Consider the following 26,356-nt stretch of genomic DNA (forward strand, 5'->3'; position numbering starts at 1 on the left):
GTCCTTTTAATTCTATGAGCTAAAGCATTTCTCACAAGTCCGTTGTGTGGCACTTTATCAAATACCTCCTGAATATTCTTGGCACCACATCAACAGCATTACCCTCATTGACCTTTTTGTAGCCACTTCAAAATCTCCAGCAATTTACTTACTCTTTAGAAATCCATGCTGACCACTCTTAATCAATCCACCTTTTTTCACATGACTACTAATTCTAACTTTGATAATTGTTTCAGAAACTTTCCAATCACTGAAGTAAAACCGGCAGGTCTGCAATTGTTATCCTTAAATGTTCTTTAAACACATGGGTTAATGTTTGCAATTCTCCAGTCTTCTGATACCTCCCTGAGTTGGGACAAGGTGTGCAATTTCCACTCCCATTTCCATTCTCACATCTTTCAATATCCTTGGGAGCATCTCATCTGGTCCTGGTTCCCAACTTTCTTATCAACGCTTTCTCGTTGTCAACTTTTAGTTGCATTGACATAATCAAAGCTGAAAATGTGTTGCTGGAAAAGCACAGCAGGGCAGGCAGCATCCAAGGAGCAGGAGAATCGACGTTTCGGGCATGAGCCCTTCTTCAGGAATGAGGAAAGTGTGTCCAGCAGGCTAAGATAAAAGGTAGGGAGAAGGGACTGGGCGGAGAGGCGTTGGAAATGTGACAGGTGGAAGGAGGTCAAAGTGAGGGTGATAGGCCGAAGTGGGGGTGGGGGCGGAGAGGTCAGGAAGAAGATTGCAGGTTAGGAAGGCGGTGCTGAGTTCGAGGGATTTGACAGAGACAAGGTGGGAGGAGGGGAAATGAGGAAACTGGAGAAATCCGAGTTCATCCCTTGTGGTTGGAGGGTTCCTAGGTGGAAGATGAGGCACTCTTCCTCCAACCGTTGTGTTGCTATGGTGTGGCGATGGAGGACTCTCCTGCTCCTTGGATGCTGCCTGACCTGCTGTGCTTTTCCAGCAACACATTTTCAGTCTGATCTCCAGTATCTGCTGTCCTCACTTTCTCCTTAACATAATGAAAGAAAGGCTGGTAAGAGGTTAAACAGATCTATTACACTGAAAAAAATTCTCATTTTGTTGCTGGGTACTGAATAAAATACCATGTCTTAAACTATTTTAACACCTTCATGTGTCTATGTCATTGGCACCTTCAATTCTATTGCATAACCATTTTTTTTTGACTAAACAAAACAAAGTGAATGAGTAACACTGATCATAATGGAGGTACATTCTTGGCATCAACCATATCGGAGAGCCCAGAAGAGGCATCTCTAGTTTCAAAGTTTGACTATCTTTGGTATCTGCTGCCACTAAACATTGCAACCATAGTGGAAGTCAAAATTTCTGCATTTTCAAAATTATACCTGTATTGTGTGCTTCATTATTTTAAAGAGTTAAGTCCTGTCACCACTTAATTATGGCTTTCCAGTTTCTCCACTCCATTCTCACAATCCAGTCTTGATGATTTTTTTCAAGTTCTTCAAAACATCCACCATGTCTTGAAAGATAAGTTGTCAAAACTGTTTCAAAATACCCAGATTGCCAAGAGTCAAAGTATTTTCTTCAAGAATATTGTTACTTCTTGTTTCTTCAGTGTGAGCCACCTGACCAGGGAAGGTCGTATGGAGGATATGTTCGCAAATGAAGAGTTAATAGTCAAACTTCTTTTGTATTTTTGGAGCACTAGGTTTATGTGTATAATCAAACACTTTGAAGTGTTGTTAGAGGAAAACAGAGCTCGCCCTCTGAAGTGAGCAAAAGCTTGAATACAGAAATAAATGTAATCCGAACAACATGAGTGACTCGTGTAAATTTAGGTAATGAAGATGGATGTACCCATCAGCTATCATACCAAAAGATAATGGCCAACAGAAAGTATTCATCAAAGAGATGATGAACAGTTTGAGTAGGAAAATTTGTGTAAGGGTAATAGCTTTGGAGTAAAGTACTACAGCTATTTACCTGAATAGACTGTCTTCAAAGAACTTGGAAATAGCTCTCTGATGATACCTTAACTGTGGAGTTTACCTTTGATGTTGGAAAAAAATGTGGTGCATTTCAATTGTTTCTAAGCAGCCGAAAAGATGTCTTTTCTGTGCAAGGCTGGTCATTTTACTAGACCTCAGTCAACTCTCTCCAGTGTGTTAAGTTGTTGTGCGTCACGCTAAGCAAAAGATATGTTGTTGTGAACCATGGAAGGAAGTAGGTCGAAGGTCAACAGTGTCATCAACATGTTTTACCCAATGTTTACCTAACAGGCCAGGAAAGAAATTGATGCTTTAAGAAACTAATATTTTATGAAAGCAAAATACAGAAGATGCTGGAGATCAGAATTAAAAACAGCAAGTGCTGGAGTAATGTAACAGAATCAGGCAGCATCTGTGGAGACAGAAACAAGTTAACTTTTTGAGTCCAATGACTGTTCCTCAGAAACATGCCACAGTTCGGAAGAGTAATATTATCCCAACCAAAGTTTGATTGAAAAGTGGCACTTTGTTCTGCTTTCAGCCAGTTAATTGACGTTGTGAGAAAGTAAACAATGCAAGATCTCAGTAAGTGATTTGAAAGAAATGATTCGGCGTTTTATCCACCAGTTTGGGAGACCCATTACACCTGTGTGCGCACAGGCACACATTGACTTAATGAGTCATTTAAACCTTGTGTTCAAATCTCTTAATGCCTCACCGAAACCTAATTCTGCAAATTCCTTGAACCCTAAACTTTCCAAGATCTATGCGTTCCTTCAGCCATGACCTCATGTATGTTTTTCTTCAGTTTCCTCAACATTCTCTGCTCTTCTACTCAAACAGGTGCTGGAATATTCTTCAGTGTGTATTCTGGAATCTGGCTCCATTTTCTTTCCAAGATGATGAAAGGCTTGCCTGCTAATCAATCTCCCAAAAGTGACATCATATGTGAATTAAATGGCAAACTTCATAAAGCTGATTTTGTTTCCTGTTTTGAGCTCTTGCATTAAAAATGGTAATTTAAGTGCCATACACTTTAGATTTATTCACATGGGTCTTAGGTTGTCTCAATATATGGTCAAGTGACTGTTGCACCCATTTTAGATTAATTTTACTTCCTTTTGATCTCTTAAGGTCTTTTATATAACGATTGGATGATGGAAGTCAAAATTTTCTAGTCTCTATGTATTATTATTAAAAATAGCTTTCCCACAGCAGCATTCAGTTAATATTCTTGACTGTGTCCAAATCTCAATCGTAGAAATTCAAAGCTTAATCTTAAAGAATGCAGAACTGACCAATGAAAATGCAAGATGGTATTAGGTCAGATTCAGGCCCAAACTTTGACTTTTAATGACAGATGAGACTGTTTTCATGCCCAGGCATATTGAATAGTTTTGTTGCTGCCCTAATTATGTATTTGTCAATTTGTTTTCATCACCTTTGTCTTAGCTTAGCCATCTTGAAATCTTCACTGCCATTTTCATCCCCTCCACCTTGGTGATCAGAATGCCTGAAACTACTGCAAGTAGGTAGAACCTCAGGCAAGTGGCCCAATATAACAAGTAAATCATTTTACATCATTATTTTAAAACCTATGCTAAAATCCTAAACTGGACAGGTTTTATTCTAGTGTAGTTGGCCCCAGTGCTGTTGAAAGCAGAGAGTAAGGCTATAAAGGTCTTTCTCAGGATGGCAGCCGGTGACACATAGTGTCCCGCAAGGGTCAGTATTGGGACCACAACTTTTCACTTTATACATTAATGATCTAGATGAAAGAACTGAGGGCATTCTCGCTAATAAATGCAAGGTGCTGCATTTTGGGAAAGCAAATCTTAGCAGGACTTATACACTTAATGGTAAGGTCTGAGGGAGCATTGCTGAACAAAGAGACCTTGGAGTGCAGGTTCACAGCTCCTTGAAAGTGGAGTTGAAGGTAGATGATAGGATAGTGAAGAAGGTGTTTGGTATGCTTTCCTTTATTGGTCAGAGTATTGAGTACAGGGGTTGGGAGGTCATGTTGCGGTTGTACAGGACATTGGTTAGGCCATTGTTGGAATATTGCGTGCAATTCTTGTCTCCTTCCTCTCAGAAAGATGTTGTGAAACTTGAAATGGTTTAGAAAAGATTTACAAGGATGTTGCCAGGGTTGGAGGATTTGAGCTAAAGGAAGAGGCTGAACAGGCTGGGGCTGTTTTCCCTGGAGCGTCAGAGGCTGAGGGGTGACCTTATAGAGGTTTATAAAATCATGAGGGGAATGGATAGAGTAAATAGGCAAAGTCTTTTCCCTGGGGTGGGGGAAGTCTAGAACTAGAGGGCATAGGTTTAGGGTGAGAGCGGAAAGATATAAAAGAGACCTAAGGGGCAACATTTTCACACAGAGGGTGGTATGTGTATGGAATGAGCTGCCAGAGGAAGTGGTGGAGGCTGGCACAATTGCAACATTTAAGAGGCATCTGGATGGGTATATGAATAGGAAGGGTTTGGAGGGATATGGGCCAGGTGCTGGCAGGTGGGACTAGATTGGGTTGGGATATCTGGTCGGTATGGATGGGTTGGACCAAAGGGTCTGTTTCCATGCTGTACATCTCTATTACTCTATGACTCTAAGTATCATTGGGCCGGGAATGTTGACTCTACTTCTCTACAGGTGTTATCAGACCTGCTGAGTTCTTTCAGCACTTTGTTTTTGTTGCACAACAATATAGTTTTGGTAAGCATGAGGCACAGTAGTTTAATATACAGGTATTGGACAGACTTTATCAATATACAGTAATGTTCCGTGGTCTAGGATATTTTGGCAAGACAGAGGAAGGTGTGAAAAGGTTGGTGGTGTTGCATGATTAATTAGAATCAATTGCTGCAATAAGGAGAGATGATATCTTGGAAAAGTCCTCAAACAAGGATTTGTGGATAGAACTTATCCGATATCCTTGAATGTGATATTTGAGGTCCTCTTCCAATTATGTTTTAAAGGTTGTAAGGTTCCCAGCCTCCACTCCCTTCCCATGCAGTACATTCCAGATTCCCATCAAGGTACTAATCACTCAAAGATGGGGGCATGTTGTTTGTGCTTGCTCCACTTGGGACTCACAGGAGGACAGCAGAAATACTACTGGGCTGTCCCCAACGTATCTGTGAAGATGTCAAACGTCCCCCACCACCTCAGGAGACTACCTGGCTTGTGATTGATCAATGTGGCGTTTGTGAAGTTATTGAATATGTTGAGAGACTTTGGGAGCATGCGGCAGTGTAGGGAGGCATTGGAGAGAGGGTAAAAACCTCCAAACCACCCATTTATCCAACCCTTTAATCAGCTCCTGTATTGCAGAGCCCGCAGATTGTGCATTGGTCTTAATTGCCATCTCGGAAGCCAGTAAACTAGAATGGAAGCAAGTCATCCCTGATCCTGAGGGAGTGCCTTAAAAGAGAGGGGTTACAAAGCAGGGGAATGCCATTTAGCTTCTTGACCCTCCTCTGTCATTGAGACTCCATTAACCTACATTAGCTCAGATTCCCTTACCAAACAAAACCCTATCGATGTCTGTCTTGAGAGCTCCAATTGGCTGAGTTTGCGTAGCCTTTTTAATCGATTCATGTTAAACGATTCTACTTTAGTGTTCATGGTGCCAGTTTCTAAACAGCAGGTAGATAACAAAGATCAAGTACATCGAACGGCAGAAAAAAATCCCAGGTTGCACCAAAATATGAGTGTCAGATTAACCATTTCTTAATCTTAGGGCGATAGTTTGGAGGGCAGTGGAAGGGAGCGGGTCGTGGTGTGGGACTAGTTGGATAGCTCTTTCAAAGACATGATCAAACAGCTTGTATGGCTCTATATATTGGTTTAAGGTATTGACTCCGCTTCTGCTGCACTGTGAGTCTGATTCTGACAAAGCAGCCTCTTTGTTGAATGGATGTTGTTGGCTGGGCTCCCCCCCCAAGTTGTCAGCCTAGTAATGATGAGCCCCTGGCAGCTTGGCGCCGTTGACATATGAGGCACTCTGAACATGTAAAACGACAAGCCTTTCCCCTGCCAAGATGTATTTGCTCGTATCCATCCCCGCTTTGCCTGAAATGCCAAAGTGCACTGACCTTAATTTGAAATAGACCCCACGAGAATGCAAAGGCACCCACTGCATGGTGAGAATGGAGGGTGAGTGACACTGTTCGGAGTGCAGTGACACAGTGTGGACATCATTAATGCTGGGTCATAATCAGTTGTGACAGGTGTGGAGACCTTGGTAGCTGAGTTTTTTCATGTTAAGTGATTGTTACCATGCTGTTTGAACTTGGAAGATCTGCAACAAGCTCTTTCTGATCAGCCTGATCAATGGCTGTTAGCAGCCTTACCTTTAATAGTGCACAGGGACCCCACTAGTTAATGGTGTTAGTTCCATGCACCGACCTGAGATGAGCTGCCTGCAGGTCTGTCTTGGATTCATGTAAAACAGAAATGCTGCGGGGTGGAAAAAAAATGTTAAATTCTGGGTTTTGATTAATCCAATCTAATTACTGATTTCCCTCATCTTGCATTCACCCCGCTCACCCTTTATACATAGCCACCAAAATTGTTTGAGTACCTAAGTGATCAATAGCCATTACACTGCACCGCCTGGGAATAGAGGAAGTGCACGGATTTTGATGGATAAATTATGCATTATCCTGCTCGGCTCAGTACCGCCCTGGGTAAAGTGGTTTGGACGGAGTGGGGTGAGCATTGGCGCTGAGGGCGAGTGGCCTCAAGTGGGGAGGGCTCGTTCGAGGAAAGCTGAGTCTGGACGCCCCCCAACCGTGCCCTGGAGCCGGTGACTCCGTTGACGCTGAGAGCCCCGCAGTGATCTGATGTCAGCCGCTGGACGCGCCCCCTCCCCCGTTCTTCCAGTTATTGCAAAGAAGTGGTTTTCTCGAGTGCAGCGCGCATTGTCAGCGGGAGCCGAGGAAGCACAGGCTGTACTGCCTGTGTGTGTGTGTGTGTCAAAAACCACAACCGAGTGGATTCTTGCAGCCAGCATCCGCGGTAGGTACTGTCTCCCCTTTTAATTTTTTTGTTACATTCCGTGTCAAGCCCATTTGCGGTTTGCATGGAGTTTTACCGAGGTGGGGGTTTGTGCGATCCAGTGAGCTGGGGGAATCCCTTTACCAAGTGGAAAGATGCAGCTCGCTTTAAACTAAGTGTTCCTCCGCTATTGGCAGTACCGAGGGTGGCTGTAACAGCAGTGAGTTGTTCAATTGCACGGGGCTTTATTTAGCCGGTGTTCACCGTGAGGTGGCCGGTGCAATGTCAGCCTTGATGATTTTTGACCCCATTTGCAAGTTTCAGTCACTGCTTGGAAATCCATTGGAGCGAGTGTACGTGGTGATCCCAACCTGCTCGGAGATGTTACTGCACACCTCCTGGAGCGGGTGGGTCTTGAACCCAGGGCTCTTGGATCAGAGGTAGGGGCACTACCGCCTCACCCCCGTCTCTTTCTTTCCCCCCCCCCCCCCCCCCCATCCCCCGCGTTTGAAACTACTCCTGGCATTTCTGCAGCCCTGCGCAGCTGAAGTGAGGACTGCAGATGCTGGAGATCAGAGTCAAGGTTAGAGTGATGCTGGAAAAGCACAGCAGGTCAGGCAGCATCCGAGGAGCAGGAATCATGAAGGGCTTTTGCCCGAAACGTCGATTTTCCCTGCTCCTCGGATGCTGCCTGACCTGCTGTGCTTTTCCAGCACCACTCTGATCTTGACTTATTTCTGCAGTCCTTCCAAAGGAGGCAGCTTTCTCTGAGCTCTCCCACACCCATTCCAGTTGTCTCTTCCTGAAAGCAGCTCGTTCCAAAGCCGACCTCCCACCACCTTCCTGTCTGACCGTGTGCAGACTGTGTGGGGTGAGGTGCAAACCAGAAAATAAAACCCATTGCAAACGAGCCATCTGGGGAAGTGTGTCTCAAGTCATAGCGGAGGTAAATGCTCAATAAGCCACACTCTGTGGTACTCCCAGTGAGAGATATCTCATTCTGGTACACGAATGTTGCCTGAAAGTGGATGAGACCGAGAGGTGTACCAATCTGTTTAGCCTTGCTACTGACTCCGCGTTATTTTTTCCAGTAGATCTTGCAGCATTAGTTTTGTTTAACCTCTTGGGGTTGAAACATTAGTGACTTATTGACCCAAGAAGCCCGATTCCGTTCTGATTTCCGTAATGCTTTGGAGGAGAATTTGGAGATGAAATGTCCAATAATGTCAGCGAGACATTCCCCCCCCCCCCCCACCCCCAATTCCGCTAGAAAGTTATTTCTGTACCTTTTACAATCAGCGCCCGAACCGTCCTTCCGTAAGACTCTCTGCAATCGGCAGCATGGCGGACTGAAAAGCAACGAACTGTTCACAAATTCCAATCACATTAGCAAGTGTTCACTCTGATCCAAAACCACTCTCCGCTACGAGCGCTTTTGTGAGGGATTTATTACACTTTGCATCGCGTTATCAAGCTGGCCGAGGTAAGCCAACCAACAGCAGAAGCTAACCTCATGATGCACAAAATCCCCAAGTCTCTCTCAGTATCATGCCTGTTAGGTCAGAAATGATGTACCATGTGTGAACCTGGAGGGACAGGGGAATAGACTGATGCTGGTCAAATACAGTTCTGGTTGAGCTAAAGTATTGTGAATGCATTTCGGTTCACAGTTGCTGAAATGTCAGAGCTTGCTTTCCAGAAATGTACAAAGGTGAGATGAACGAGTACAAACTCTGTGATCATGCCACTTTTAGTCCTGATAAGTTTGTGACCATTTATGTCTGGGGTTCCTGATGAAGAACTTTTGTCCAAAACGTGGATGCTGCCTGACCTGATGTGCTTTTCCAGCACTGCTCTAGTCTTGATGAGAGAACAGTATGTAGAAGCAGTGGCAATCACGTAGGGTGAGGGTAAATGATTAATCCTAAAACAAGACTTGGATGGTCAGATCTGCTTTGGTTGACCTACTCCTCCTGATTTGTACTTTCTAGGCACACGTTTCGGGCAAAAGCCCCCTTTTTCTTTGAAGAGAAGGTTGATAATTTTAGATGAGGAAAAAAGGTTAATTATTTTTGTACACTACATGTTTCCGAGATCTTTTACCTTTTTATGATTGTATGTTTTGCAATAAACCTCCATGAAAGATGGAGATCACTTTTCCATGTCTGACACTTAGATGTACTGACTGGATGTGACTTGAACCTTTCACCTGGAGAAGGATGGAGTCCGTGACTAACAAATAGAGTTTGTAGCAGGTCAGGACACAATAGATTTGGGCTTCCCAGCGCTTAGTTGGAAGAAATTTCTGTTCACGCACTGCAGGATGTCAGAGAGGCAGCTCTCAAATACGGGGCAAAAGTGAGGACTGCAAATGCTGGAGATTAGAGTCGAGAGTGTGGTGCTGGAAAAGCACAGCAGGTCAGGCAGCATCCGAGGAGCAGGAGAGTTGACGTTTCGGGCAAAAGCCCCCTTTTTCTTTGAAGAGAAGGTTGATAATTTTAGATGAGGTAAAAAGGTTAATTATTTTTGTACACTACATATTTCCGAGATCTTTTACCTTTTTATGATTGTATGTTTTAAAACCAAAAAAAATCTTTGAGCTGTATTATTTATGCTGAACATGCTGAAAGTTTTGGGTATAAGTGTCCAGAATAATTAAACTTTTAAATTTTATATCCGTTGGCTTAACAGTAGTTAATACTCTCTAGGTTCAAATGCCCCCAGTTACAAGGACAAAAATGTAGATGTAAGCTGTGTCAGACAAATCAATACATCTGCAGACAGTGGTAGCAGTAGTAATCAGTTCAGAGTTAAAGATTACTTAGTGTGGAAACAGGCCCTTCGGCCCAACAAGTCCACACCGACCCACCAAAGCGCAACCCACCCACACCCATTCCCCTTCACCTAACACTACAGGCAATTTAGCATGGCCAATTCACCTAACCTGCACATTTTTTTTGGATTGTGGGAGGAAACCAGAGCACCTGTAGGAAACCCACGCAGACACAGGGAGAATGTGCAAACTCCACACACAGTTGCCTGAGGTGGGAATTGAACCTGGGTCTCTGGCGCTATGAGGCAGCAGTGCTAACCACTGTGCCACCATGCCGCCCACATAAAATGACATTAGGACTGAGCATGTGCACATGAAGCACATCCCACCCAGATTTACCCTCCTAATCCCATTGTTAATCCATCTAGCCTGCACACAGTAGGCAATTTAGCATGACCAATTCACCAAGTAATGTTTGTCATATAGTATTTATGCAGTCATTTTCATCACCTCTGGACATTGCAAAATTGCTTTATAGACAATGAAGTACAGTTATTGTTGGAAGCTCCTAGGAATACCAAAAATTTAGCTGCAGGAAAGCTCTCTGAGAGAGAATGCCTGTATGAGATCACATTGGATTTTCAGAATCTTGACTTTTGTAAAAGACAGTAAAATCTGAAGGAAAGTGTTGGGTATTGATGAATTGAAGGACTGGGGAATTGCTATCTTCATCTCGATAGGTGCATATTGAGGAGGCAATAATTCCAATTTCCTTCATGACACTGAAGGATGGGCACCGTGTTCTGGTTCACTTTTGCATATTTAGATCATGTCAGAAATATCACTAACTTACAGTTGTCATGTCATGCACAATAAAAGAGTTTGGCCAAGTGATGTGACCCTCAACCGCTGCAAAATCATCTGTCCTTACCCCCTCTAGACCATGTGTGACTCCACGCCCTCAGCAATTTGGAAGAGCACTGTATGTTTCTATGATTTGGGAAGCCCAGTCATCATAGCTTTTCTTCTTTGTCATTCACCATTCGTCATCCCCCTCCCCTCTACACAACCTAGATACACAAAGTTCCTCCTTCCAATGATCTGATTATTAATCTGATTTTAAGTGGCCTGACTAGCACAGTGCAATGTTCACAAAATAAAAATTGAGCTGTAATGGATTGCACAGCTGAGAATACAATATTTTCATATACAATGGTTCACTGGAAGAAAGTGAGCACTGCAAATGCTGGAGATCAGAGTCAGTGTGGGGCTGGGAAATCACAGCAGGTCAGGCAGCATCCAAGGAGCAGGAGAATCGACATTTCGAGCATTAGCTCTTCATCAGGAATGAGGGGATGGCCCAAGGGGGCTGAGAGATAAATGGGTGGGGGGGGGGGGGGAGGTAGCTGGGAATGTGATAGGTAGATGGCAGGGGTTGAAGGTCATTGGTTAGAGAGAAGAGTGGAGCGGATAGATGGGAAGGAAGAAGGACCGGTCAGTAGAGCGGTGCTGAGTTGGAAGGATGGATTTGGGATGAAGGGGGGGTGGGAGGGGAAATGAGGAAACGTGAAATCCACATTGGTTCACTAATGCCCTTTGGAGACGGAAATCTTCCGTCCTTACCCTTCTGACCTGTGTGCGACTCCAGAGCTTCAGCAATGTGGTTGACTTTTAACTGCCCTCTGGGCAATTAGGGATGGACAGTAAATGCTGGCCTAGCCAGTGATGCCTCCATTCCATGGGAAATAAAACAATAAACCTCCACCATTTGCAGTTACTTGGTTGCCTGAAGTAATGTTATTGCCACTAACTGAAATTTGAAATGTATTCTCTGTTTTTATAATTAAACACTGCAATAACCAAAAAGCTTTAGATCAACAGTGCTGGTTTCTAGTTAGAAAAGATGACAAACATGTGGAATAACTCCAAAAGATCATACAGGATCTTTCAAGGAAGAGTAGACCCATTCAGTGTTCCGGTCAATGTTGCGCCATTTATTGAACATTAAAAGCTACATCTTTGTTTTGGCTGAACTTTTGGACATCATGAAATCCTGAAAAGGGTATATGTTTTTACATGCTGTCCTTTTAAGCTGCAAGCAATTGAAGGCAGCTTTTACATGTTGCACCAACCCCCCTTGCATGCTGCTGCTGTTGTCTTCAATATCCCCACTGCTGTCCTGCCCCACTTGTTCACTGGTCATTGCGTTAGTCACCAGACAGTAGCACATCCATCATCCCACTCCAACCTATGTTAAGCACTGCATAACTTAGCTGGGAGCCCTTACCTACCTGGTGCCCCACTGAACAGGTGACCTACTTCTCTGACCCACCCCCTACTCACCTTGCCCCCTTATCTCCTAACTAGCTGCCACCTGAACCCCACTCTTGCCTTCCCTTCTTACCTGTTCACAGCTGTAAAGTATTTGGCAGTGTTGCTGGGCATTGACATCTCTGAAAATGGCACTACAAAAGGGGTGTTTGACACCCCAACTACCCCAGGCTAAATGGGATCTCTCTTCATTTAAACTGTGCTCCACATTTTTGAATTCCCAGATAGAAATATGGAGCTCAGTTCTCTCAGCAAAACAAAAAAAAAATCACAGTGGAGCAGCGCTCTGTCTGATTTCTATAGCTTGGAATATCCTGTTCTGTGCTACACTTCTGTTCAGTGCAGTCATTGCTGGCAAACCGCCACACGGTCATTGCCTGGATTCTGGTTTCAATTTTAGAATTGCCAGATTGCCTGTTTTAAGAGTGGGTGCTCTGGCATGTTTTGAAATGAGAACCATCCAGAGAAAATGTTTGCAGTATATTTTTCCCCTTTTAGTCCTGTAGCTCCTATGACATGATCTCATGTGTGTTTTTTATGGCCATGAACTGTAGGAGCAGGTGTAGGCCATTCAGTCCATTGATTCTGCTGTGCCATAGCTGATTGGATAATCCTCAACACCACTTCCTGCATTTCCCCCACAATCCTTGGTTCCCTTAATGATTAAAAATCTATCAATCTCAATCTTTTAAATAGACTTAACCATCCAGCCTGGACAGCCCTTTGTGGTCAAGAACTCCACAGATTCACTGCTGTCTGAGAGAAGAAATTCCACTTCTTCATCTGTCTTAAATGCAGCCCCTTACTCCGTTATTATGCCCTCTGGTGCTACGCTCTCTCACAAAGGACAGCAGCCTTTCCACGTCTACCCTATCAAGCCCCTTAAGAATCAAGATTTGGAGATGCTGGTGTTGGACTGGGGTGTACAAAGTTTTAAAAACCTTTTTTTTAAAGTTGCATTCTCAGGCTAGCTGTAACAATGGGTGTTAGCTAGACAATATGTTGAAGGTGTTAGCCCCCTGTGTTCTCTGTTCTCCATGATGTTTGGATAACAGAGTTTTACATGGATTCATGCAGTTTTTGAGCAAAGTATAATGTAACTCTGAAAGTATAAATTCACCCCACTAAATATATGTATGTGGGTCTTTGTCTGTCTGGGTTGGGGGTTGAGTGTGAGAGTGTGTGTAGAGTGTCTTAAGTCTGTGAGGGGGTGCGTGTGTGTGTGTGTCTGGGGTGGGGGATTGTGAATGTCTGTGAGAGAGAGCGTATATGTGTGTGCATGAGTGTAGAGTGGTCTAAGTCTCTGAGAGGATGCTTGTAGGAGTGTATGTGTCTGTAAGGGTGTGTGTGTGTCTGTGTGCGTATAGGAGTGCCTGTGTGAGAGTGTAGGACTCCTACACACAGACAGACACACAGGCACTCCTATAAACCCATTGTTACAGCTAATCTGAGAATGCAACTTTTTAAAAAAAAGTTTTGTGATTTACACATGAAAGAAGCAAAACTATCATGGTATTCGAACAGATGAAAGACACAACAGACAATCAAGGTATTTTTCAATGTATAATTTCAGTTGCATCACACTGAAAATTTTTATAAATTCTGTGCCTTAGAATTGTGCCCTTCACAATCACCTTGTGAGAAACGAAGCTCACTCATTTCAACAATTTCAGTCCGAGACAAGATCTGAATCAGTAGTGTCATCTATTTCACTTTTGCAAGAGGGTGTTGTGTCCACTGTACACAAGGCAGGGACACACACACACACACACACTGAATTCAACTAGTACACAACATTTACGTAATTTGGTTCCTATTCTTTCATCCCATTGCTCCTCCCCTGTTTACATCTCCCACCTCTCTAAGACCAGTGCCCATTCCTCTTGCCTTATCCGGCCTTGTCTGTGACAAAATGCTTATTTCTGGCCTCAAGGCTGTTTGACCACATCCTGCTGTGGTCCATTGTTAGGTATATCCTCCTTCACTACCATCTGTTTCTCTCACTTGTTATGACCTTATGACTTCTTGATTGTGGTTTATTCTTGTTTTTGCAGAAGCGGGAAACAGATGCTTATAACTACTGTTTGTACAGGCATATCTAGCTTAACCCCCTCCCCTCACAGCACCTTATCTATTTGTCTGTAACATCTATCATAGTTTGCAGGCACATTTCATTCTTGCATGCACATTTTAGCTAATACAAAAACAATTACGTATTTCCTTCACAAGTTTTCATTCTTGTTGACTCAGCTCTTGGCTGAAACAATTATACACTGGTGTGAGTTCATTTACCTTGCATAAGTAATTATGATTGCAGAAGTAACACTACTTTACCTATATCCCACAACCTGATGAAGGAGCGTCGCTCCGAAAGCTAGTATGCTTCTAATTAAACCTGTTGGACTATAACCTGGTGTTGTGTGATTGTTAACCTTAAGAATCAAGAGTGTTTCAGTAAAGTTGCCCCTCATTCTTCCATATTCCAATGAATGCAGGCCCAATCTCCTCCTTGTCTCATTAAGAGAGTCCCTCTCTAGCTGGTGTCAGCCACTAAATTCTCTGGACTGCCTTTACTGCCAATGTATCGTTAATTAGATAAAGGACATTACACTGTTCACAGTATTCCAGCTGTGGTCTGACGATAGCAAAACGTCCCAATTCTTACACTCTATTCCCTTTCCCAAAACAGAGAGACATTGAACTTTAGGTGTTTTATGTATTCATTCATGGGATGTGGACAATGCCCACTGTTGTAGCATCATTACATTTGGAGGTTGCATGCTGTCCAGTGATTCTGACTACAAATGGAATCTATGTTGATCTTAATGGTGCCTGCTTCTGTCAGGGAAGGCAGGGAAGAGTGCAGCTTGTGGAGGAACATAGGTGTATTTCCTACTGGAAGTGGACACTGCGGTGTACAGAAGGATGGATTAAGTGTTCTTTTTGTTATCGTTAAATCTGCTTACCACTTTAATGAGTTGTCTGTGTAGCTATTGTAGATCATGGAACTATTGACTTGAGCCTCATTATTGTTGTCACGGAGTGTGTAATTTGTTATAGCTCTTCGACTCCTATTGCCTTTACCTGAGCTAGTGTCAGCTCTTCATTCTTTTTTGTGCATGATGGAAGCCCAATTTCTAGAATTTCTACATACTGACAGCTACCTCGTCATCAGTTGAAGAAAAATCAAGCACAGACTCCAGATCCATATTTACTGGCAGCCACTGTTGCAACCTCAGCTGACCAGTCAATGCACAGCCACAAAGCAAGTCTGGGTGATGGACTCTTTGTTCAAAGTGATGCAGACAATTATATAATTCCTTCCATTGTTCCATGGTGCCAGACTGGTTGTGCCTGGTTACACTCTGAATGTTTTAACTTTAAACATGCATCTAAATTAGTGATAATTACCTTAATTGTTTTTTGTAGTGTTGAGAAATGTAATACCAAAGTCTCTTTGAGACTTGAGTGTATTAATTTTAGTTGTAATTAAACTTGCTTGTGTCTTTAATGAATTGTTTGTGTGGCCATCATAGATCATGGAGGAGCTGATTAGTGTCTCATTATTATTGTTCAAAGTGCATTTTTTAGATTTAAAAAAAAGGAAAGTGCAGGAGTTTGAGAGAAAAAGCAGTGCTTGCTGTTAGTTATGTGGAAAATTGGAGATATAACTCCAGTGACTGAACATGTGTGGGTATTGAGTTTTGAGAAGATTTGTAGCTCGGGTTGAGGCTCTGGGTGTAGGTTTGCTTACTGAACTGGAAGGTTACGTTTAGAAGTGAGGAAGTTGTTGACTGAGGTATCCTGCTCCTCCAGACGTTCTCCAAAGGCTTTCTATAGGTATGTCAGGAATAAAAGAATGACTAGGTAGGAATAGGTCCAGTCAAGGATAGTAGTGGGAAGTTGCGTGTGGAGGCTGAAGAGATTGGGGAGACACTGAATGAATACTTTTCGTCAGTATTCACTCAGGAACAGGACATTGTTGCCGATGTGAATACTGAGTCACAATTAATTAGAATGGATGGCTTTGAGGTATGTAGGGAAGAGGTGTTGGAAATTCTGGAAAGGGTGAAAATAGATAAGTCCCCTGGGCCTGATGGCATTTATTCTAGGATTCTCTGGGAAGCAAGGGAGGAGATCGCAGTGCCATTGGCCTTGATTTTTATGTCCTCGTTGTCTACAGGAATAGTGCCAGAGGACTGGAGGATAGCAAATGTGGTTCCCTTGTTCAAGAAGGGGAGTAGGGATAACCCTAGTAACTATAGGCCGGTGAGCCTCACTTCTGTTGTGGGCAAAGTCTTAGAGAGAATTGTAAGGGATAGGATTTATGAACATCTGGATAGGAATAATGTGATCAAGGATAGTCAGCATGGTTTTGTGAAGGGCAGATCGTGCCTCACAAACCTTATTGAATTCTTTGAGAAGGTGACTAAGCAGGTGGACGAGGGTAAAGCGGTAGATGTGGTGTATGTGGATTTTAGTAAGGCGTTTGATAAGGTTCCCCATGGTAGGCTACTGCAAAAAATACGGAGGTATGGCATTGAGGGTGAGTTGGAGGTTTGGATTAGGAGTTGGCTGGCTGGAAGAAGACAGAGGGTAGTAGTTGATGGTAAAGGTTCATCTTGGAGTGCAGTTACTAGCGGTGTTCCGCAAGGATCTGTTTTGGGACCATTGCTGTTTGTCATTTTTTATAAACGACCTGGAGGAGGGGCTTGAAGGCTGGGTAAGCAAGTTTGCAGATGATACGAAAGTCGGTGGAGTTGTTGACAGTGAGGAAGGATGTGGCAGTGGGATATAGATAAGCTACAGAGCTGGGCAGAAAGGTGGCAAATGGAGTTCAATGTGGGTAAGTGTGAGGTGATTCACTTTGGTATGAGTAACAAGAAGATGGGGTACTGGGCTAATGGTCAGATACTTGGTAGTGTAGATGAGCAGAGGGATCTTGGTGTCCATGTACACAGATCTCTGAAAGTTGCCACCCAGGTAAATAGTGCGGTGAAGAAGGCATATGGCGTACTGGCTTTTATTGGGAGAGGAAATGAGTTCCGGAGGCCTGAGGTCATGTTGCAGTTGTATAATACTCTGGTGCGGCCGCTTCTGGAGTATTGTGTGCAATTTTGGTCGCCATACTATAGGAAGGATGTGGAGGTACTGGAACGGGTGCAGAAGAGGTTTACCAGGATGTTGCCTGGTATGGTAGGAAGATCGTATGAGGAAAGGCTGAGGCACTTGGGGCTGTTTTCATTGGAGAAAAGAAGGTTTAGGGGTGACTTGATAGAGGTGTACAAGATGATTAGAGGTTTAGATAGGGTTGACCACGAGAACCTTTTTCCATGTATGGAGTCAGCTGTTACGAGGGGGCATAGCTTTAAATTAAGGGGTGGTAGGTATAGGACTGATGTTAGGGGTAGATTCTTTACTCAGCGAGTCGTGAGTTCATGGAATGCCCTGCCCGTAGCAGTGGTGGACTCTCCCTCTTTATGGGCATTTAAATGGGCATTGGATAGGCATATGGAGGATAGTGTGCTAGTGTAGGTTAGGTGGGCTTGGATCGGCGCAACATCGAGGGCCAAAGGGCCTGTACTGCCCTGTATTTTTCTATTTTCTACCTGATAGATGTGGACTATCAATATTTCTTGGCACCAGAATGTAAGTTATGGTAGCTGCAAAGAAGAGTAGAAATTGGCATCTAAGAAAACAGAGCAATAAACACAAGGGGGTTTAAAGATCTATGGACACCAGCAGAGCACAGGTGCATTGGAACCCAGGGTTATCATTGGAGATATGATAGTTAGAGGCATGACTTTAGATTTCCCAACAGATTCAAGAGTACCCCAAAGTCCAGGCTGATCAGGGTCTTGAGAATCACCTTACTGTGCTACATCTTTGCCATCCAAAGTGGACAGGCCATTGAATGGGGTTGAAAGTACCAAGGTGCACCAAAGCCAAATAAGGTGCTTGTCAGTCCATTTGAATGCGTTTTGTGGGTTGATGTTCTTTGGACTGTGTAGAGCTGTTGCTCATTGTGAACCTGAGTGGAAAAACCATTCCATTACCAGGCAGCTGGGAGCGCACGGTTATATGTGAAACAAAACCTTCACCAAATACCCCAACACACTGGCTGTCTTTTTCATGTCTGCTCCATATTGTGGTCAAATAGACTGTGTCTAATATGACTTAGCAATTGAGCTGCCACTGATTTTGAAAACAGTCAGAATAACTGCAGCTAATTTTGGAACTTCTTAATTTTTCCTCGTTATGTTAATGCATGCTTGCATATCCTGCTTCCTGATTTTTCACTTTGCTCAAGTGCTTTTCTGCAGTGTCTGGCTGTGATGGTGGCTGACCCTTAGTGCAATGCTCTTGTCATTGGTGTCACTCTCTGCTTTCATGCTGATAAGAGAGCCTTGCAGCTGGCTAACTCGCTCTGACAACATCCAAGACAAAAAAAAAATGTTTTAATGGTGGTTACTTCATCTTCCCAGCTTCCTTCCATTTGAGAGCAGGCAGTTCCAGGGGCAGCCTGCGCTATCATCATGAAGATGCTTGATGTGTCTCTATAATCTCTTGAGTGGTGATATTCTAATTATGTCCTATTTATTAGAGTCTAGGACGTCTGAGTCCACAGTCTCAAACTTGAGGAGCTATGCCAGATGTTCTCTGCTGGCGAGTTCAGGCTCCTTTTTTTTTCCTTTTTTTCCTTCCTTCCCTTCCACCAATACGTACCTGTGTTTTAATTTGCAGCAGGAAGGCTTGGTGACCACAGTGCTGTGCAGAATTGTCATCTTCTGAATCACTGGGACTTCATGTTTGATTTTCTTGCTGCAAATTCCCAAAGGCAATTAGTACAAACACCTGAGTCCACAACATTCTCTTTTTGAATATTGATAGCATGGGAATACATGGTGTTACACCTCATTGTGTGTGGACAAGGGCCGCTGACAGGAGGAGTAAGAAGAGATGGTAGTTGTCATGTCATGTCCTTTGTCATTGCTCTACATCTTGTAATTTAAGATCTGCAATGTGATATATTCAGCTGCGCTTATGGTCCATGGTGTGGTCTAGTGCCCCCATCTGCTTTTTTGTTATTTTGGTATCCTTCCTTTTCAAGCATTGCCAAAATATTGAGTGTATCCAGCGTCAGGCCTTTGTGCAAACTCTGTGAAAATATGCCAAACTTTAAAACTCTGTTCCTCTGCAGAAAAATAACTGCTTGATTTGGTTGAGGAGTTGCCAGTGTATCTGCTAATGATCATTTCTACACACATCACACAGTAAGGTTCAGAAGGCGAGAGGCTTTCCTTTGTCAGAAAGGGTGTTTACTGGCAAAAGAAAAATTGTATATGGGATAAGGATGTGAGACATGGAAACACTTTGTATAGTTAATCTTTACTATTAACACTGCTTTACTTAAATAGATGGTATGGTGCCTCAAAGTGCCAGGGACATGGGTTCAATTATGCCCTCAGGCAACTGTACATATGCACATTCTCCCTTTGTCTGCATGGGTTTCCTCCCACAGTCCAAAATTGTGTAGGTTAGATAGATTGGCCATGCTAAATTGCCCATTGTGTCCAAGCATGTGCAGGCTAGGTGGATTTGCCATGGAAATGGAGGGTTACAGAGATAGGATAGGTGTGTGGGATGCTCTTTGGAAGGTTGGTGTGGGCTCACTGGGCCAAATGGCCTACTTCCACACGGTAGAGATTCTATGCATCTGATTAATTTAAGGTAAAGTGATCTGAAGGAATCTCTGAATTTTATCTTAGCAACCACATCTTTTGGTGGTCAAGACAGTATTGTTCAGTGCTATTTTCTCACGCACTAATGCTGTTCCTCAATATGGATTTTATGCAAAGCAAACTTCCTCTATCTCTTCTGCTGAAGTTCTTCAAATCTCTACACTGTGTGTCTTTACCAGCCCATCCTTCCAAGCATAAAGCTGCTCACGTGTTGATCATGTAGCAAAGCTTTGTAAGTGAATGTGGCGTCGAAAGCCCACTTTGGTCAGCCGTTTCCATGCTGTCAAACCATCCTCAAAGCTCTAATGTTGTTTGAGTGTTGAGAATTCTTTTGTGTAGCTTTTCCTGGATGTCTAGTTGCACAGCTCAGTCATAACTTCAGAAGCAGCAAAGGTGAGTCAGGATGTTCTTCTTTAGTATCCAGTGTTCCCAGCTGGAACCTTTATCTATGTGAGATGCTAGAAGGTTTGACATGTTGGTTGTAATGGATTCATTTGGAAAGGACAAAAAGACTTGCTTTCTGGGTATGCACAGTAAGAATGTGTGTTTGGGAAAGATACTTGAATAATGACAGCCTCTTTGACACTGTCCCACAACATAATCCAGCACTTTCGCAAAAGGAAGGAATAAAATGCACAGATGATATCAACATGGAACCCAAAACATTATTGACATGGGCTACCTAACAACAAGAGATGGCAATATTATTTCAGGAATTCATTGTTCAAGCCACGGTATATAATAGGGAAATATTGCTGTGACTGTAGAAGGCATTAGTGAGATTGCACCTGAATATTGTATGCCATTTTGGTTCATTCGATTGATTGCACAGATGAGATGATGGGTTTATCTTAGGAGATTGAGCCGTTTTTAGGCCTGTAATCTCTGCCGTTTTGAAGATTGCGAGATAACTAAGATAAATAAGATGCTAAAGTGGATTGACAAAGTAGACATAGAAAAGGATGAGCTAGCAGATTCAAAACAGAGCTGAGGAGAAATTACTTCTCTCAGGGTAATGAATCTGTAGAATTCATGACCTTGGGTGTAATGGCTGTCAAGGCATTGAATAAAGAGGAGAGTGACAGATTTTTCATTCGTAATGGGTCATAGAGTGTAGGCGGGTAAGTGGGATTTAGGCAGAGATGAGGTCAATAATGACCACATTAAATGGCAGAGTCGGCTCAAAGGGGCTGATTTGCCTAATCCTGATCTTAGTTCTTATGATGTTATTCCTGTTGATACTGAAAGGCCTGAGAAATGCCTTGGGAATTTCCATATATGGTCCTTAATTCATGTTTTTTACTTGAATATCTTTTCATTCTGAAGTGAAACCAAGTTGCCATAGAAATCACGTGACTGGCAGGCGAGGTATGCAATGTGCAAATGCATTCTTTCTCATGTATCACCTTTTAGACTTGACCATGCTGACCTTCTGAATGGTGTAAGGATTTCGTCAGAATTATCGTCTGACATCTCTCCATCAGCCACCTTACTAGGTTTAATGTGCTTATTTCTGGTTAAACACTTCCAGTTAGAGCACTGCTTTACCTACATAGGACATGGTCACTTTCTTTTGGATGGTGTCCTCTGCAATATTTACATCATGTACTCTGCCCTTTTGTCTTTTTGCTGATATTTCTGCAAATATCTCTTAGCATCGGTCTCAAACTGTGTCTTCAGGACATTCAGAATTTCTCAGTCTGAATTTTCTGCTCTTCAGTGAATTTTAGGCTGCAATAGAGTTCCCCAGCACTGATAAGAGTTGCTACCCTTATTTGTTCATGCTTCCTGTTAAATTCTGTTAGCTCTTGGTTCTTCTGCTGAGAGTGGAGGTTTCATATCGTTTTTCATTTCCACAGCACCAGGAACTAGAAAATTCATAGCCGTTCCGACTCCCTCAGCAATTCCAAGTTGAGACTATTGTTATAGTTCTTCTTGACTGATCTCGGAGTAGTTGGCTCTCTTGCTGATCTGAAAATCCACACAATTTTAACTGAAGACTGAGGATACTGTGTTCCATGTAATATATTGTAATGGCTACTCATTCCAGAGTGAAAGTGTGTTATAGCAGTTGTCACATGACTGCGGTAAATCAGAATATATATGTATAAATGCATTTCTCCAAGCAGTACCTGTGGCCTTTGGGACAGTAAGGTGGTGACTGGACTTTTTTTGCCAAAGCCTATCCTGGTAATATAGGAAACACACCCAAACTAGTGAGATGTCGATGGAATAGCAACTGCCAAAAAGGAACTGAATACATACATGAGAAGGAAGTATCTGCTGGACTTTGGCCAAACAGTGTGGAATGGGATAAATTAGATAGCTCAAAAAACCTGTGTCTGTTATTTCAAGAGTTTGAATACTTGTGTTATCATTTCGATAGGACAATCTTTGGTTTAACACCAAGCATAGATGGACTTGTGGCAAAACAATTAGCCACGGATCAATATCACGCAATTTTTGAAAGAGAAATGTTCTTGGGATGTGCGGATTACTGACAGAGCATGTGTACTGGTGCCCTGAAAACGGTCTACATATGCATTTTCAAATGTATATGCACCCTACCCCTTATACTGCTCCATTCTGTCTCTCACTCCTTGTGCTTATTTGGTCCCTCCATTTTGTTTTCATCAATAGGCCGTTTCACAAATTGTTGTGTGTGCAAGACCTTTCTGCATACACAGGGTAAAACCTGTGGGTGGGAAGGGGGTGTGGTTTGCACAGGGGATGTCAGGAGAACACAGCCCTTCTGGTAAGGCCAGCTTTGAGTTCCTGCCTGCATTTGTTTTGGTTTGAGACAGAGTGTGACTTGCTCGGTCAATTTGAATCGGACTTGGGGAAGTTGATCTGCTTTACAGTGCCATGTCAGAGTCATTGTGGAGGGGAGCTCTGACAGCTGCACTCTCTGCATAAGTGGAATGGACGACATCATTCTCAATTGTCAAGCTGAACACTGACAAGAGGACAAGGGGAGCACAAGTTCAAGTGAGTGGAGGCCAAATTTAATGACAGGTGTCAGGAAGTCCTTCACACGAAGGAGTACGAACTCACGGAATAAACTTCAAGGTCAGGCAGAAATCTTGAATCATTTGAAAGCCAAGTGCTGGCAAGCTTGAGTTGCTGAGAATGATGGAACAGAATGACGACCGTGTACTTAAACACAGCGTTTGATTCTGGAGGTGCCTGGAAGCAGGAATGAGCTGTTGCAGAGTTTCACTGATCGAAATAAAGGAAGATGCAATTAAACAACATGGTCATGTACACTTAAACATTTTTTTTTGCACATTATAATTATAGTTTTAACTTCTATCGATTGCATCAAAGGATCACTGATTTTGAATACAAACGCAGAGTTCACCTGCTGGGAAGAGTGTTTTGATCTCTGCGGTTGAGCTCATGGCCAGCAATAGGCATGCCTCTTGCAGAATTCGTTATTCTAATGCCGGGCCATGTTGTTCCCTCATCTGTCTTTCTGTCATCTGGTATGTTGAGATTAACAGAAACGTTAATTGTTGTGGCATGTTTGCGTTTGAGCTGCTCCCATGCTGGCTTCCCAGACAGATGGTGACTCTTGATTGATGTTCAAGGCCCCGGTGCTGCTCTCCCTCGCCAAGCGCATTCGGGATGGGGAAGTAGGAGATGTTCGGTCTGCGTGGCTGCTCTCGGAAATCGCTCTCCTAATAGCAGCAGCCCTGATGGCCTTGGTTGCCTCACTGGTCTCCTCAGGATATCCCTGGCAAATCTGAGCTGCTGTTATGGGCAGAGGAATGGAAGTGGTGGTATGTTGGAAGGTGGAACTAATCTATCAGCCTCCCCAACGTTAACTGCTCCTACAGTCAGCTTTTTTTGGGGGGAAAAAAAACAGCCTTTGCTGCTTTCAATGTCATGGTTTTGATCGTCACTCTCCCTCTCGGTCATTTTGCAGTAGTTAGTGTCTAATCAGTGATCCGTCTCCTGCAGTGTTTGCGAACCGATATTGTTCTGGTGATGTGGGAATTTTTTTTAACTGGGCATCAGTTGGCAATTAGCGCACACGCCGCGCTGCAGATGTAAAGGTTTTGTGTTGCTGTTTTATTTCGAGAACATAATTACAGTATAGCTTGTGTAATTGCAGCTTCAATTAGCATTGAAAAGATTTAGGGGCAAGAAGGACAATTTGTAATTTATCCAGAATTTCCTGGAACATAAACGATGTTCATTTGGGGTTTGAAAGCTGAGCATGTTGCTGACAATGACTCCGTAAATGTTAAGTGGGCTACAAGTGCTGCTCCCTGTGCATTGACTTTATTGCATTCAACTAAGGAACCATAAGTGCTGAATTATTAATTTGTGGGGAAAAAAAGATATAGCCGCAGTTCATTTCAGTGGCTGAGCTGCTTCTCTGAACAGTCTCTAGACAGATAAATGTTTTACAGATTGGAATCTTAATTTCTGTCATGCAGTATGACCTGTGTGTGTGTGAGAGAGAATAACAGAGGGGTTGCGGACTTAGAATGGCCACCCCTGCACCCAGTCAAACAGCCCTTGTTTCACCACCATTAACAAAATTTTTAAAAATCCGAACTATCTACAATTCTTTTTAATGCTTCAGTTCTTCTGAGCTTTTGCTCATGCCAGTGGAATTAAAACTTGGCGTGCAGGCCCGAGCAAAGCACTCCTTTTCTTTTAAATTCATTCATGGAATCTGGGTGTCACTGGCTAGGCCAGTATTTATTGCCCATCCCTAATTGCTCAGAGGGGAGTTAAGAGCCAACCTCACTGCTGTGGGTCTGGAATCGTATGTCGGCCAGACCAGGCCAGGATGGCAGTTTCCGTCCCTAAATGACATTGGTGAGCCAGATGGGTTTTTCCCCACAGTCAACAATGGCTTCGTGATGGTAATTAGACTCTTTTAATACCAGAATTTTTCTTGAATTCAATTCCACCATTTGCTGTGGTGTGGATTTTGAACTCCGTTCTTTGGAACTTTGCTTGGGTCCCAAGGTTAATAGTTTAGTAATTTCGGCCATGAAAGCCAATACCTCCCCATGTTTCCTGGGCCAACCTCCAGTTCTCATTGATTCACCTGTTGGATGAAGTTAGAGTGGCTTTACCCGCTCAAATTAGACTCCTGTTCAGATTCAAAATATGTTAGACCAAGGCTGGAAGTGCACTCCATTACTGTAATCTCACTACTTCACAGGTCGCAATATAAGCTAAAAATACTTGTCTCAGTTGCCAAAATGGTCTCAGGTTTTAAATAAAAGGACCTAACAACAAAATTATTGGTTAATAATTAAGATGATGGAAGATTCAATAATTGGTTAACTTGCACAGTCAGTATTATAGACGAATCAATGCTCGTCTCTCAAGCTATTTCCAAAACACCCATGCAAACACTCTTCAGCAACTGAGAACAGAACACTAATTTTCCTGCAGAGGTTGGCTTTCTGCAAAACAGTCACTTTGCCAAGTTTTTGAAGGAGAGTGGATAAAGTATAGAATGATCTACAGTCTATAGCTCTCATTTTCCAGCATGTGGTCTCTGGAATCCTTTCACTCAGAGCATTCTTTGGGACTACAATACTGAGAGTTGCTCCATTTACTCCCTGGCAAGAATGCAGAGGATGTGCCCTGAACCCAAGAAAAAGCTTTCCATTTTGGAAATGGGACAGATCAGCTGGCCCATCATCCTCTAGGGCTTCAGTGTCCCCAACTAATTCCCAATACTCCAGTATTCTCTCCTTGCTCAAACAACTCCAGCAGTGATCATGGGATTTCTAGACATTCTTGCTTTTTTTTAAAAAAAGCTCCAGAGTGAGCTTCCAATAACCTCTTTTGGAGAAACTCCACCAGGTATTTCCTCAAAACATGAACTAAATCCACTTTTTTGTGCACAATCTTTCCAACATTAAACATGATGCATCTTTGTAAGAAATGACAGTTCACTGCTAATGCATACTTCCAGATATTGCTTCTGGTTTTGAGTGGATGCTATTGTGTCCGGCTCCCAGACAAGGTTAGCAGAGCTTGATCTGTGCGGGGAACTCTGCTGGCCACTTTATAACTGCCTGCTCAGGTTCCACTGCTTTTCAATGAGCTCCATTTTCAAATATGGAAATTTCCGAAAAGGTGAGCGGTCATTGTCCCATACCTAATTACACTTGAGAAAGTGATGTTGAACTTCCTAATTGAACCATTGCAGTCTGTGTAGTGAAGCTGCTTCCTCGATGGGGCCAGATTGACAGTCTTGGGGATTTAACCTGTTGACAATGAAAGAACAGTAGTAAAGGCCCAAGAGACAGTAGTTTCCTTTCTGACGTGTTTGGGAACGTGGAGGTGTTCATGTGCTCGCTGCTCTTGATCTTCCGACTGGGGGGAGTGTTGCAATGCTTCCTGTATCATTTGCAGGTAGACTCTTAGGGAAGGAGTAGGTTTTTTTTGGTGATTGGACCACCAATCAATGTCTTGCGTAATATTGAGGAGGAATTATGTGCCGTTCCCTCCCTTGATGTTAGCTGTACAAGGAAATTGAATACCATGGTCTTGATCTGTTGTAGTGGTA

At 43.1% G+C, this 26,356-nt stretch overlaps 1 protein-coding gene across 9 annotated transcripts in view; it reads left to right on the forward strand.

Moving 5' to 3' along the window:
* The window catches only part of cntn1b (contactin 1b), a 750,295-nt gene that overhangs the window by 215,463 nt on the left and 508,476 nt on the right, over positions 1–26,356 (forward strand). For 3 of the 9 annotated variants that reach the window (XM_072552562.1, XM_072552563.1, XM_072552561.1), the window contains exon 1: positions 6,681–6,984. The exons of 3 other annotated variants lie outside the window; for them this stretch is intronic. The gene's annotated coding sequence lies outside the window, so the exon portion shown is untranslated. Of the gene's footprint in view, positions 1–6,680; positions 6,989–8,310; positions 8,447–22,772; positions 22,798–26,356 lie in introns of those variants that run through there. 3 more of the 9 variants (XM_072552565.1, XM_072552564.1, XM_072552566.1) reach the window with 3 other exon arrangements.

This window comes from Chiloscyllium punctatum, chromosome 32 (genome assembly GCF_047496795.1).
Source record: "Chiloscyllium punctatum isolate Juve2018m chromosome 32, sChiPun1.3, whole genome shotgun sequence".
NCBI lineage: Eukaryota > Metazoa > Chordata > Chondrichthyes > Orectolobiformes > Hemiscylliidae > Chiloscyllium > Chiloscyllium punctatum.